Raw genomic sequence first — 14,404 nt, 5'->3', positions numbered from 1 at the left:
TGGGCTTCCCTTGTGATGCAGTGGTTGAGAGTCTGCCTGCTGATGCAGGGGACATGGGTTCATGCCCCGGTCCGGGAAGATCCCACATGCCGCGGAGCGGCTGGGCCCATGAGCCATGGCAGCTGAGCCTGCGTGTCTGGAGCCTGTGCTCCACAACGGGAGAGGCCCCAGCAGTGAGAGGCCCGCGTACCACAAAAAAAAAAAAAAAAAAAAAACACTCCCATTTACTTTTGCAACAAAAAGAATAAAATATCTAGGAATAAACCTACCTAAGGAGACAAAAGACCTGTATGCAGAAAATTATAAGACACTGATGAAAGAAATTAAAGATGATACAAATAGGTGGATAGATATACCATGTTCTTGGATTGGAAGAATCAACATTGTGAAAATGACTCTACTACCCAAAGCAATCTACAGATTCAACGCAATCCCTATCAAACTACCACTGGCATTTTTCACAGAACTAGAACAAAAAATTTCACAATTTGTATGGAAACATGAAAGACCCTGAATAGCCAAGGCAATCTTGAGAACGAAAAATGGAGCTGGAGGAATCAGGCTCCCTGACTTCAGACTATACTACAAAGCTACAGTAATCAAGACAGTATGGTACTGGCACAAAAACAGAAAGATAGATCAGTGGAACAGGATAGAAAGCCCAGAGATAAACCCATGCACATATGGTCACCTTATCTTTGATAAAGGAGGCAGGAATGTACAGTGGAGAAAGGACAGCCTCTTCAATAAGTGGTGCTGGGAAAACTGGACAGGTAAATGTAAAAGTATGAGATTAGATCATTCCCTAACACCATACACAAAAATAAGCTCAAAATGGATTAAAGACCTAAATGTAAGGACAGAAACTATCGAACTCTTAGAGGAAAACAAAGGCAGAACACTCTATGACATAAATCATAGCAAGATCCTTTTTGATCCATCTCCTAGAGAAATGGAAATAAAAACAAAACTAAGCAAATGGGACCTAATGAAACTTCAAAAGCTTTTGCACAGCAAAGGAAACCATAAACAAGACCAAAAGACAACCCTCAGAATGGAAGAAAATATTTGCAAATGAAGCAACTGACAAAGGATTAATCTCCAAAATTTACAAGCAGCTCAATAACAAAAAAAAACAAACAACCCAATCCAAAAATGGGCAGAAGACCTAAATAGACATTTCTCCAAAGAAGATATACAGACTGCCAACAAACACATGAAAGAATGCTCAACATCATTAATCATTAGAGAAATGCAAATCAAAACTACAATGAGATATCATCTCACACCAGTCAGAATGGCCATCATCAAAAAATCTAGAAACAATAAATGCTGGAGAGGGTGTGGAGAAAAGGGAACCCTCTTGCACTGCTGGTGGGAATGTGAATTGGTACAGCCACTATGGAGAACAGTATGGAGGTTCCTTAAAAGACTACAAATAGAACTACCATATGACCCAGCAATCCCACTACTGGGCATATACCCTGAGAAAACCATAATTCAAAAAGAGTCATGTACCAAAATGTTCATTGCAGCTCTATTTACAATAGCCCGGAGATGGAAACAACCTAAGTGCCCATCATCGGATGAATGGATAAAGAAGATGTGGCACATATATACAATGGAATATTACTCAGCCATAAAAAGAAACGAAATTGAGCTATTTGTAATGAGGTGGATAGACCTAGAGTCTGTCATACAGAGTGAAGTTAGTCAGAAAGAGAAAGACAAATATGGTATGCTAACACATATATATGGAATTTAAGGGGAAAAAATGTCATGAAGAACCTAGGGGTAAGACAGGAATAAAGGCACAGACCTACTAGAGAACAGACTTGAGGATATGGGGAGGGGAAAGGGTAAGCTGTGACAAAGCGAGAGAGAGGCATGGACATATATACACTACCAAACGTAAGGTAGATAGCTAGTGGGAAGCAGCCGCATAGCACAGGGAGATCAGCTCGGTGCTTTGTGACCACCTAGAGGGGTGGGATAGGGAGGGTGGGAGGGAGGGAGACGCAAGAGAGAAGAGATATGGGAACATATGTATATGTATAACTGATTCACTTTGTTATAAAGCAGAAACTAACACACCATTGTAAAGCAATTATACCCCAATAAAGATGTTAAAAAAACAAACAAAAAAACCAAGATTCAAATCCATTCATGATAAAAATTCTTACCAAAGTGGGTATAGAGGGATCATATCTCAATATAATCAAAGCTATTTATGACAAACCCATAGCCAACATAATACTCAATGGTGAAAAGCTGAAAGCCCTCTCGCTAAAAATCTGGAACAAAAACAAGGATGCCCAGTCTCACCTCTTCTATTTAACATAGGATTGGAGTCCTAGCCACAGCCATAAGACAAGAAAAGAAATAAAATGTAAACTAATTGGAAGGGAAGAGGTAAAATTGCCATTATATGCAGATATGACACTACATATAGAAAACCCTAAAGACTCCACACAAAAGCTACTAGAACTGATAAACGAATTCAGCAAGGTAGCAAGATGCAACATTAACACACAGAAATGGGTCACATTTCTGTACAGCGATGAAATATCAGAAAGGGAATGAAATATCAGAAAGGGAATTTAAATAAACAATACCTTTTCTTTTTTTTGCCTGCACCACCTGGCATGCAGGATCTTAGTTCCCCAACAAGGGATTGAACCCATGCCCCCTTCAGTGGAAGCATGGAGTCATAACCACTGGGCTGCCAGGGAAGTCCAACAATACCTTTTAAAACTGCACCCCCCAAAATAAAATACTTAGGAATAATCCTGACCAAGGAGGTGAAAGACTTATACACTGAAAACTATAAAACATTAATAAAGGAAATTGAAGCTGATTCAAAAAATGTAAAGATATCCCATGCTCTTGGATTGGAAGAATTATATTGTTAAAATGGCCATTCTATGCAAAGCAATCTACAGATTTAATGTGATCCCTATCAAATTACCCATAACATTTTTCACAGAACTAGAATGAGTAATTCTAAAATTCATACGGAACCATGAAAGACCCAGAATTGCCAAAGCAATCCTGAAGAAAAGGAACAAAGCAAGAGCCATATCCCTCCCAGACTTCAGACAATATTACAAAGCTACAGTAATCAAAACAGCATGGTACTGGCACAAAAATAGACATATGGATCAATGGAACAGAATAGAGACCCCAGAAATAAACCCACACATCTATGGTCAATTAATCTTCAACAAAGAAGGCAAGAATATACAATGGGAAAAAGGCTCTTCAGCACATGGTGCAGAGAAAGTTGGACAGCTGCACGTAAATCAGTGAAATCAGAACACACCCTCACACCATGCACAAATATAAACTCAAAATGGCTTAAAGACTTAAACAAAAGACATGACACCATAAAACTCCTAGAAGAGATCACAGGCAAAACATTCTCTGACATAAATCGTACTATTGTTTTCTTAGGTCAATCTCCCAAGGCAATAGAAATAAAAACAAAAATAAACAAATGAGACCTAATCAAACTTAAAAGCTTTTGCACAGCAAAGAAAACGATAAACAAAGTGAAAACACAACCTACAGAGTGGGAGAAAATATGCGCACATGATGCAATCGACAAGGGCTTAATTTCTAAAAGTTACAAACAGTTCATACAACTCAACAACAACAACAAAAAACAAACCACCCAATCGCAAAAATGGGCAGAAGACCTAAATAGACATTTCTCCAAAGAAGAAATACAGATGGCCAACAAACACATGAAAAGATGCTCAACATTGCTAATGGTTAGAGAAACGCAAATCAAAACTACAATGAGGTACCACCTCACACCGGTCAGAACGGCCATCATTAAAAAGTCTACAATAACACATGCTGGAGAGGGTGTGAGGAAAAGGGAACCCCCCTGCACTGTTGGTGGGAATGTAAATTGGTGCAGCCACTATGGAAAACAGTATGGAGGTTCCTCACAAAACTAAAAATAGAGTTGCCACAGGATCCAGCAATCCCACTCCTGGGCATATGTCCAGAGAAAACTATAATTTGAAAATATACATGCACCCCAACGTTCACTGCAGCACTGGTTACAAGAGCCAAGACACAGAAACAACCAAAAGGTCCACCGGCAGATGAACAGAAAAGAAGATGTGGTACATGTACACAATGGAATACTACTCAGCCATAAAGAGGATGAAATAATGCCATCTGCATCAACATGGATGCAACTAGAGATTATCATATGAAGTGAAGTAGGTCAGAAAGAGAAAGACAAAAACCATATGTTATCACTTATATGTGGTATCTAAAATATGACACAAGTGAACCTTTCTATGAAACAGAAACAGACTCAAGGATATAGAGAACAGACTGGTGTTTGCCAAGGGGGAAGGGCTGGGGGAGGGATGGAGTGGGAGGCTGTAGTGAGCAGATGTAAGCTTCTATATACAGAATGGATAAACAATAAGGTCCTACTGTACAGCACAGAGAACTACATTCAATATCCTTTGATAAACCATAATGGAAAAGAATATATAAAAACAGAATATGTATGCGTATGTATAACTGAAACACTTTGCTGTACAGCAGTTATTAACACAACATTGTAAATCAACTAGACTTCAATTAAAATACATACACACATAAAGTGGAGAAAAAAAAAGGAAGATCTGGGGAATAAAATGCCCATGAATACTCTTAAATGCTCTGACATACTTCTGGGGACACAGAAGTCCATGCACATGTGCAGCTCTGTGTGCGTGCGTAGGAAATAACTGAGAACATCCTATTTTCTCATTTTTGGTTAACCGTGAGGCCTTGTGGAAGCAGGAAGTAAAGGCCAAGGCAGAGCTGTAACCTGCTGGGACACTGAAGAGCCTCTGGGTAAAGGGTAGCTGACTTACTGGATCATGGTCTTTAAGGAAATCATTAGTTGAGTACCAAGCTAGGAGCACAGAGACTTCACAACCCACACACCACAGGGAGCCCAGACGTTACAGAATTAGTTCAGGAAAGTCACTGAGCATAGCAGCAACAGCAACGGCAGCAAGTCTGGGGAGTAGGAAACTGGTTTCTCCAGTCACCACATTATATTACGTACAATGTCTACTTTGGAGACTTCCCTGGTGGCGCAGTGGTTAAGAATCCGCCTGCCAATGCAGGGGACACGGGTTCGAGGCCTGGTCCGGGAAGATCCCACATGCTGCAGAGCAACTAAGCCTGTGTGCCACAACTACTGAGCCCACGTGCCACAACTACTGAAGCCCGCGCGCCTAGAGCCCATGCTCCGCAACAAGAGAAGCCACCGCAATGAGAAGCCCGCACGCAGCAACGAACAGTAGTCCCCACTCGCTGCAACTAGAGAAAGCCCGCACACAGCAATGAAGACCCAACGCAGACAACAATAAATAAATAAACAAACAAATAATAAATGTGTGTGTGTATGTATGTAAATTTATTATTTTTTTAAATCAACTAATAGGTATTATCTCTGAGTAGGCCCAGATGTTAAACGTACTAGATAAGTCAGTTTTCATAAATCATGTTCAAAGAACTAAATGAAATTATGTCTGAGGAATTAATATGACAGAATGGTTCTCACCAAATAGAGAATACCAGTAAAGAAAAAAATTATTTCAAAAAGAAAATGGAAATACCGTGGTTGAAAAGTACGTTAAATGAATTTGAGTGGGCAGAAGAACCAGCAAACTTGAAGATACGTCAATTGAGATTATCACATGTGAGGAACAGGGGGGAAAAAACGCATGAAGGAAAATGAACAGTTTCGGAGACCAGCAGGGTACGATCAAGGGCACCAATAACGCTTAAACGGAGTCCTAGATAGAAAGAGAGAAAGGGGAAGAAAGATGGTTAATTTCATGTCAGTTTGGCTAGGCCACAGTACACAGAATTTCAGTCAATTACTCTAGATGTTTCTGTGACGGTATTTTTTAGATGTGGTTAACATCTAAATCACTAGAAGTTGAGTAAAGCAGACTCTCCTCCGTATTATGGAGGTCACGTGAAGGCCTCATCCAATCATTTGAAGGCCTTAACAAAAAATGACTGATGTCCCCCAGTGAGGAGGGAATTCTGCCAGCCAGGCTGCTTAAAGACTCAAACTGCAGCATCGCCTGGCCCTGGGTTCAGCCTGCTAGCCTAACCTGTGGATTTTGGACTTGCCAGCCTCCACAATCAGAGAGACTAAGTGCTAACCATCGAGCTATCCATCCAGCTATATATCTTCTGATGATGCTGTTTCCTTGGAGAACCCCAATACATCAGACAAAGACAAAGTCAGCTTTTATATGTACAAATAACTAAGGGAAATCATGTCTGAAGAATTAATATGACAGTTAAGAGAACAGTATCTCACCAAAGACAGGGTACCAATAAAGAGAGAGAACAAAAGTTTTTAAAGACACAAGGGGGAACTCCATAATTGAAAAGTACAAAAGCTAAATTTGAGTTGGTAGAAGGAAGAATCAGCAAACTTGGAGACAGATCAACTAGTTTGGTCTAATTTGAGGAAAAGAAAGAAAAACAGTAAAAATGAACAGAGCCTCAGAGACCTGTTGGTTGCTATCAAGTGTACCAACTTATGCACAGCGGGAATCCTAGAGGGAGAGGGAGAATGGGGCAGAAAGAATATGTGAAGAAATAATGGCCCAAAGCTACCCAAATTTAATGAAAAACATTAATCTATCTCCAAGAAGCTCAATAAACTACAAGGAGATCAATTCAAAGAGCTCCACACCTAGAGCCATCGGAATCTTATTGTCAAAAGCAAAAAACGAAGAATATTGAAAGTAGCAAGAGAAAATCAGTTCAGGCCACCGGATGGACCCTCAGTAGGAGTAACAGTTGACTTCTAGTCAGAAACCATGGAGGCCAGGGACTTCCCTGGAGGTCCAGTGGCTTAAGATTTCGCCTTCTAGTGCAGGGGGTATGGGTTCAATCCCTGGTCGGCGAGCTAAGATCCCAAATGCCTCGCGGCCAAAAAACCAAAATGTGAAACAGAAGCAATGTTGTAACAAATTCAATAAAGACTTTTTAAAAATAATGGTCCACATTAAAAAAAAGCTGAAAAAAAAAAAAGAAACCATGGAGGCTAGAAGGCAGTGGGATGACGTATTCAAGGTGCTGAAAGGCTGTCAACCAGGAATTCTCTACCTGCTGAAACCATCCTTCAAAAAATGAAGGAGAAAGTAGGACATTTCCAGATAAACAAGAACAGAGAACTTATTGCTAGCATACCTGCCCTTCAAGAAATACTAAAAAGAGCCCCTCAGGCTCAAATGAAAATCACTAAATAAAAACTTGAATTCACATAAATAAAAAACACTGCTAAAGACAACTATCCAGGTAAACAAAAGACAGTGTAAATGCATTTTTGTTTTAAACTCTTCTGTTTTATTTAAAAGACAACCACATAAAGCAATAATTATAAAACGGTTGATGCATTTACAGTGTATAAATACGTAATTTGTATGTAATCTGCGGCACAAAGGTAGGAAGATAGCTATGTTGGAACAAAGTTTTTGGGTACTACTGAAATTCCCTTACTGTTCTATTAAACTAGGTTATTTTAGTTAAGATGTTAATTGCGAGCCCCACACCAATTTTTTTTAACATATAGTAAAAGAAATGGGAATTTACATGGAATACTAGAAAACATCTAACAAAACAAGGCAGTGGTGGAGGAACTGACAAAGAAAACAGACAACACATAGAAAGAGCAAAACGTCAGAAGTCTTATCAGTAATTACTGTAAATGTACATGAATTAAACTCCCCAATTAAAAGGTAGAGATTGACAGAAGTGATTTAAAAAAGAATATGACTTAACTATATGCTACCTACAAGAGAGTCAGCAAAAATTGGCAGTCCAGAAAGGAGAACTAGACAGACAACAGTCAGAGCTGGAGACTTCATTCCTCTCATTTTTCATAATGGCTGGAGTAAGTAGGCAGAAGATGAACAAGGAAACAGAGGACTTAACACCATAAACCAACTAGACATCCATAGAACACCCCACCCACAACAACAAAGTACACAGTCTTCTCAAGTGCACATGGAGTGTGTTCCAGGAAGGACCATATGCTAGGCCATAAATCAAGGCTGTGTAAATTTAAAAGGACTGAGATAATATAATATAAAGTATGTTCTCCAACCACAATGGAATAAAATCAGGAGTCAATAACAGGAGGGAATTTGAAAAATTCAAAACATATGTGGGAATTAGACATCTCACTCATAAATATTCTAGAAGAAGTTACAAGGGAAATTAGAAAATACTTTGAGGTAATTTGACAGAAAAGACATTGAGCTAATTCACCACATAATTAGCAAAAGAAGTATGTGGGCGGGGTGCCCACTGAGACCCCTGAGCTAATAAGGCAGCCAGAGCAGGACCTGGGCTGGAGGACATCCTTGGGGCCAGCACCGCGAAGAGAGGCTTCGAGTTCCAGGTGAGATGGGGCAGACACACTTTGCCCTTCTCTGCAGCTATACACGGCGCTGAGCCAGAGCAGAATGTCAGCACGGCTAGTTAAGGATGGAGAAGTGAACAGCAGCGAATGCAGCTGGGAGATACCGAAATCTGAAGTACTGCTGACCCAGCACTGAGTTCACAACTGTCTTTTCTTCCAGCGTCATCCAGCCTCAACTTAATACAGTCTGAAACCCAGAAGGCAGTATGTGGCGCAGACAGAGATCCAGGAGAAAACTTCCACTTCTGGCTGGAGGAGTGAACAGGGGGATTCCCAATGCTCAAAGTGAGCATGGAATCCCTCCATCCTCTCACGTGGCAGGTCCAGGCCATTCTGTGGCAGGACTGGTGGCGGCTGGTGCAGGAGCGGGGGCGGGGGGAGGGTCAGTACTCTGAGGAAGGAGAACTTCTCCCGCTCAGAGAAGCTCTGAGACCAAGAGGGTGGGGTCAACTCCCACTGCGTTTTTCCCTCTCTCTCCTCCCACTGCGTGGGCCTGGATGTGGACCCAAACATAGTTCAGGCAGAGCGGGGGAACTAGAGGCCCAAGTTTCTGCCCAGAGGATCAAAAAAGGGCTGGCACAGAAAGCACCAGGAGATCGTGGATAGAAAGCAGCTCAGGAAAGTGATCCCATAAAACGTCTTCTTTTACTCCAGGGCTCAGCCCCACTCATACATGCATGGATTTGTTTCTGATTAGCACACTACAGACTCTGGGAACACAGAGTCCACGCACACCCAGATCACAGACTGCCATTACGCCATGCACACCTGGGACAGTTCAGAAGAAAACCACAAAGGCTCTGAACTGAGCTGACAGTGAACTACCGCTCACGGAAGCAGGTTGAAACTTACTGCTTGAATCTATCCAGGTGGGCTGCCTGATAAAACATAAGTACCTGTCTCCGTAGTTTTAAAATAAGACCCAGGGTCTCACACACCTGGGATACAGTTAAAAAATTCTTCAGCATATGAAAACCACAAAACTTCAATTCACATAGGAAAACACAATCAACAGATACCAGTGCCAAAATGGCCAAGATGTTGGAATTATCTGAGAAATATGTTTATTACGCAAATACTCTCAAGAGGCTATCGCGAACGTTCCTCAAACAAATGCTGAAAATAGAGCATCTCATAAGAGAAATACAAGATACCAAGAAAACCCAAGTTGAAATTTCAGAACTGAAAGATAAAGTGAGCACCACGAACTCACTGTATAGACTCAACAGCAGGACGGACAGATTCAGCGAACGTGAAGAGAGAATAATAGACATTATTCAATTTGAACTACAAAGAGAAAAATTAAATGTTAAAAACGAACAGATCCTCAGATACCTGGGGGACATAAACAAAAAGTCTAACATTCATGTGACCAGAGCCCCAGAAGGAGAAGAGAAAGAAGGTGGTGCTGGGGCTTCCCTGGTGGCGCAGGGGTTGAGAGTCCGCCTGCCGATGCAGGGGACGCGGGTTCGTGCCCCGGTCCGGGAAGATCCCACATGCCGCGGAGCGGCTGGGCCCGTGAGCCACGGCCGCTGAGCCTGCGCGTCCAGAGCCTGTGCTCCGCAACGGGAGAGGCCGCAACAGTGAGAGGCCCGCGTACCGCAAAAAAAAAAAAAAAAAAACCTCAAGTGAAATAAAGACATTTATGTAATATAAAAGTAAAAATAATTAGTCTCAAACAGACCCACGCTACAAGAAGTCTTAAAAGAAGTCCTACAGACAAAAGGAAAATAGTATGAGAGAATTCTGCATCTACGTAAACAAAGATCTTTCAAATTGTTAACTGCACGGCTTAACAGATAAGATGCGGCTCATGTACTCCTTTAAAACGTACCCGCCTGTCTACAAAGTAACAACAATGCACTTACTGATTACAGCACAAGGAACAGAAAATGTTAACAACAACAGATCAAGAAAAGTGTGGGCGAAATGCAAGTGTGTTACTGTGAGGTACTCCAAGGTAGAACTGGGACGGGCCGGGACCTGGGGCCTCTGCTGCAGGGCCTGCACCTGGACACCCGTCTCCTCCAGCAACAAATACAAAGAAATTACAAGGGACTAAAACTGACGGCGTGCATGCGCAGTTGGGGCAAATTATGGACCAGATACAAAAAGACCAAAAACCCCAACTGCCACGTCTACAGAGCCCAGAGCAAAAGCAGAGGTCGGGCGCAAAAGCGGGGTACTGCGCATGCCCTCTGCACTCAGCACCACAAAGGGGCGGGCAGACCACCTAAGGCACCCCTCCGGCCTCCCCGCGACACATCCCTGCCCTCACCCCATAGAAGGAACCAGCTCGCCCCTCCCCGGGGAGCCAGCAAGGCAACCTGTTACTACGGCTTCTCCCTACCCGCTTCTGTGGCAGGGATCCCGTTAAAGCCTTGCCTGAATTTCTTCTCTGGTCCCTGATGAGTTTCTATTGATTGAGGAGGCCAAGAACCCTGGCCGGTATCAGACTTAGTGGCGCCCGTTGTGGGGCAGTTGTCCCCTTCTGGGGACCTCGGGGACCACCGAATGCAGCTTCCCTGTGGCTGACAGATGGCCACCTGAATCTCCTGTTTCAGCATCACGTTTGGTAAGTCTGCCTTCCTGGCCTCTGGGGGCCTCAGGCCCCTCATTCAGGCAACGCTTTCCCCTCCCCCTTTTCTTTTTCCCTCTCCTGCTCTCTGTCCTCTCCTTCCGGGAGAGTGGATGGCAGGCAGCTACAGCATCATTCGTCTCAGCTTGTGAGACCTGCTCCCTCCGGCCGGCCACGGCTCACTTTGACGGGTGACAAGCAGAGCGGGCAGAGGCTCGCCTTACGCTGTGCAGAACCTGGTCCAGCGAGCTCCCCTTGACCGGAGATTCAGGGCTGGAAGTCCAATCATCCCAGCGTTCTCACCTTTATTTTCCTGCTGTCTCTCCTTTTCAGTCTTTTCTGTCCCTCCTCCCTGTACCTCTCCCTTGAGCCTTATACCTGCACTCCTGTCCCCTTTACCCTGATAACTTCTTGTTTGAGTCTTTAAGTTTTTGTCATTGGTAGTTCTGTTTTATGTAGTTTTTTTTGTCCAACTGCTCCTACGAGCCTCTGCTGACGCTGTGGGCACGATGGAGTATTTAAGCCTTGAAATGCAAACACAGCCCACATGGCCTGAGACTCCAGCCTTGGGTTACTTACTGGGATTTTAAAGAGAAAAAAAAAAGGGGGGAGAGAGGCTTGCATCTCTCTCCTCTGCCTTTGCAATGTAACTATCCTGCCTGGACTCTCAGGAACTACCTGATCCATCTGTAGTCCCCCAGCCTGAGGAAAAAAAAGAGGCCTTTCTAAATCCAAGTGGGAAAACTGAGATCTCTGATTCTGTCTTTATGTAAAAATTAACTTATAAATGAGCTGTATTTAATTGGCTTAAAGGAAAGTGAGCACTTATAAACATCCTCAGAAATATAAAAGAAAACTCACCAGAATACATTTCAGGTTCATGTGATCTGAGAAATATTTGATATTAAATTAATATCTGGTATTAGAGCTAGCTTAAGCTTGTGGGTTTAATTAATACAGACCTGTTTTTGTTTTTGTTTTGGCCGTGCCGCGTGGCTTGCAGGATCTCAGTTCCCCGACCAGGGATTGAACCCGGGCCCCTGGCAGTGAAAGTGCCCTGTCCTCATTTGGGAATTCCCAATACAGACCTGTTTTTAGGGGCATCAACGTTAAGTATAATGCGTTTATTGTACCTACGGTTACTGGAAGTCAGCAAGAGCATGTTGTTTGTTATAAAATCTGTCAAGAGGGAAAATAACTTGATACAATTAAATTTTTAACTAAATGTAACTGAGATGAGTGCTTTTTGGTAAACACTATAGGAATAATTATGTTTTGGAAGTGTCCATCTAGATAATCCCTCCAGGGACTTCCCTGGTGGTCCACTGGGCAAGACTCCACGCTCCCAGTGCAGAGGGCCTGGGTTCCATCCCTGGTCGGGGCACTAGATCCCACGTGCATGCCTCAACTAAGAAGTCTGCACGCCACGACTAAAAAAAGATCCTGCATGACGAAACTGAGACCCAGCACAGCCTAAATGAATAAATAAACAATAGAACAGTCCCTCCAAATGCTGGTAACTTGAAACTAAATTAAGTTAAACGACAGGAATTCCCTGACTATTCAGGCCGTTTCAAATAAGATGAAGTATTGGAACATTAATTGCTAAACGGGTCTAAATTTACCCACTTTTGTCTTCTTGTGAGCAAGAAACCAAAGATGTTTGGTGCCACCTTGAGATGTTCTCTACCAATCTGTAGAATGCCAGTGTAGAAGACAGTCCACAGTTGCATAAGGGAAGTAGCACATGTGTGTCCAGAAAAGGTATGAGGAATGGAAATATATTTTGTTGAAAGGAAAAAGGGATGATTTTTGTCCTAAAACTGGTTATTTCTGAATGGAAAGAAAATAAGGGACAAATTATGGTTACAGAAAGTTGCAGGAGGTTTGCAGAAAAGGACCACTGGGAAAAGACTTTTGTATGTGGTTGGGATTTTCTAAGGTTGGATTAAGTTTCTTTAGGTAAATGGGTTTTATGAGTAGGCTGACATGAGACTGGATTTGGTTCCTCTCCCTCAGAACAAAATTTTCCTGGAATGCTGCTTTTGATAACAGATCGTGTGAGTTTCTGTGCCTTTAAGGGATCTGTATTAACGTCTGGAATCTCTTTTTCACCTTACTTGGCGCAAGGAACAATTGTTTCACAGCGACCTGTGATTCTGTCTGACCAGGTGTTTTAAAACTTTTGACAGACTTCCCAAATATCAAATTCTAACTAAAGTTCTTTTGATCTCCAGCTAACGTTGGGGTGCTTCCAAGGGCCCCTGGAGCACCCCAAAGAAAGACCCTAAACTAACTGGGTTCGTATGTTAAATTACATGGGAGACACTGTCCAAACTCGCTGTTGCCTGTGTCAGATGGAACCATCAGGCTCTCCCCAGTTTTATCACAGACACCAAAGAGGTAGGGAAAAGGGTTTGGGGTTCTTCCACTGTCTAGTCTCTCACCTTACTCTATGTCCAAAAAATCCCCAGTGGGAATACGCCCACTTCTAGGCCCTCAGGTCCTGACCGCTGTGTCATCTTCCATTGCTCCCAACTCCAATTCCCCCAGGAGTTCCTCTCTGTACCTCTAGGACCCCCTTCACTCCAGGCCTTGGCAGCCCATACACTGTTACAGACTACCTATTGGACTGGCCACTTCCAAGCAGCCCACATCCTAGGCTTTATAGATGCTCAGTCTCGAGGAATACACCCCGGCACAGGGAAACTTTACAGACCACAGATCCCCCTCAAGGAGAGTCCTGGCAACGCCCTGACACTGGTTCAAACATCCCTGACTGGGGACCCCTCGAGCGAGGGACGGGGTTGACCAGAGACATCTGGTTAGGCAATGGGAGAGTACAGGATGCTCAAAATCCCATTAAGTCAGGAGGGAATTTGGAGGACACTCCGACCCCCTTCCGACAAAAGCCTCCTCGTAAATGTCTCTGAGGCGGTGGACTTTATTTCTAGGAGCACTCTTTCCAAGTTGCAGGTTCCTCCACACGGGAGGATCCTCTAAGCCAGAAGAAACACCTCTGGAATGTATCCTTAAAAACTGGAAATTTTTTAAAATAAATGGGCTGAAAAGGGAAAAACTTGAACTTTCCTGTAACACTGCCTGGCCTTTACACAGGTTGGGGGATGCAGCAAAATGGCCTGCAAACGGGTCTCTAAATTACAGTACCATCTTGCAACTGGATCTTTACTGTCGCAAGATGGGAAAATGGACTGGGGTTCCCTATCTTCAAGCCTTCATGGTCCTTTACCAAAACCCCGCTCTACACTGCTCCGTAATCAAAAGCCAGGGGAGTCAGAAAACACTTCCGACAGTTCAGATGATCCCCTTTTAACCTTCCCCAGTTCTCAGGG

Source organism: Phocoena phocoena, chromosome 20, assembly GCF_963924675.1.
Source record: "Phocoena phocoena chromosome 20, mPhoPho1.1, whole genome shotgun sequence".
NCBI lineage: Eukaryota > Metazoa > Chordata > Mammalia > Artiodactyla > Phocoenidae > Phocoena > Phocoena phocoena.
This window is presented reverse-complemented; position numbering follows the sequence as displayed.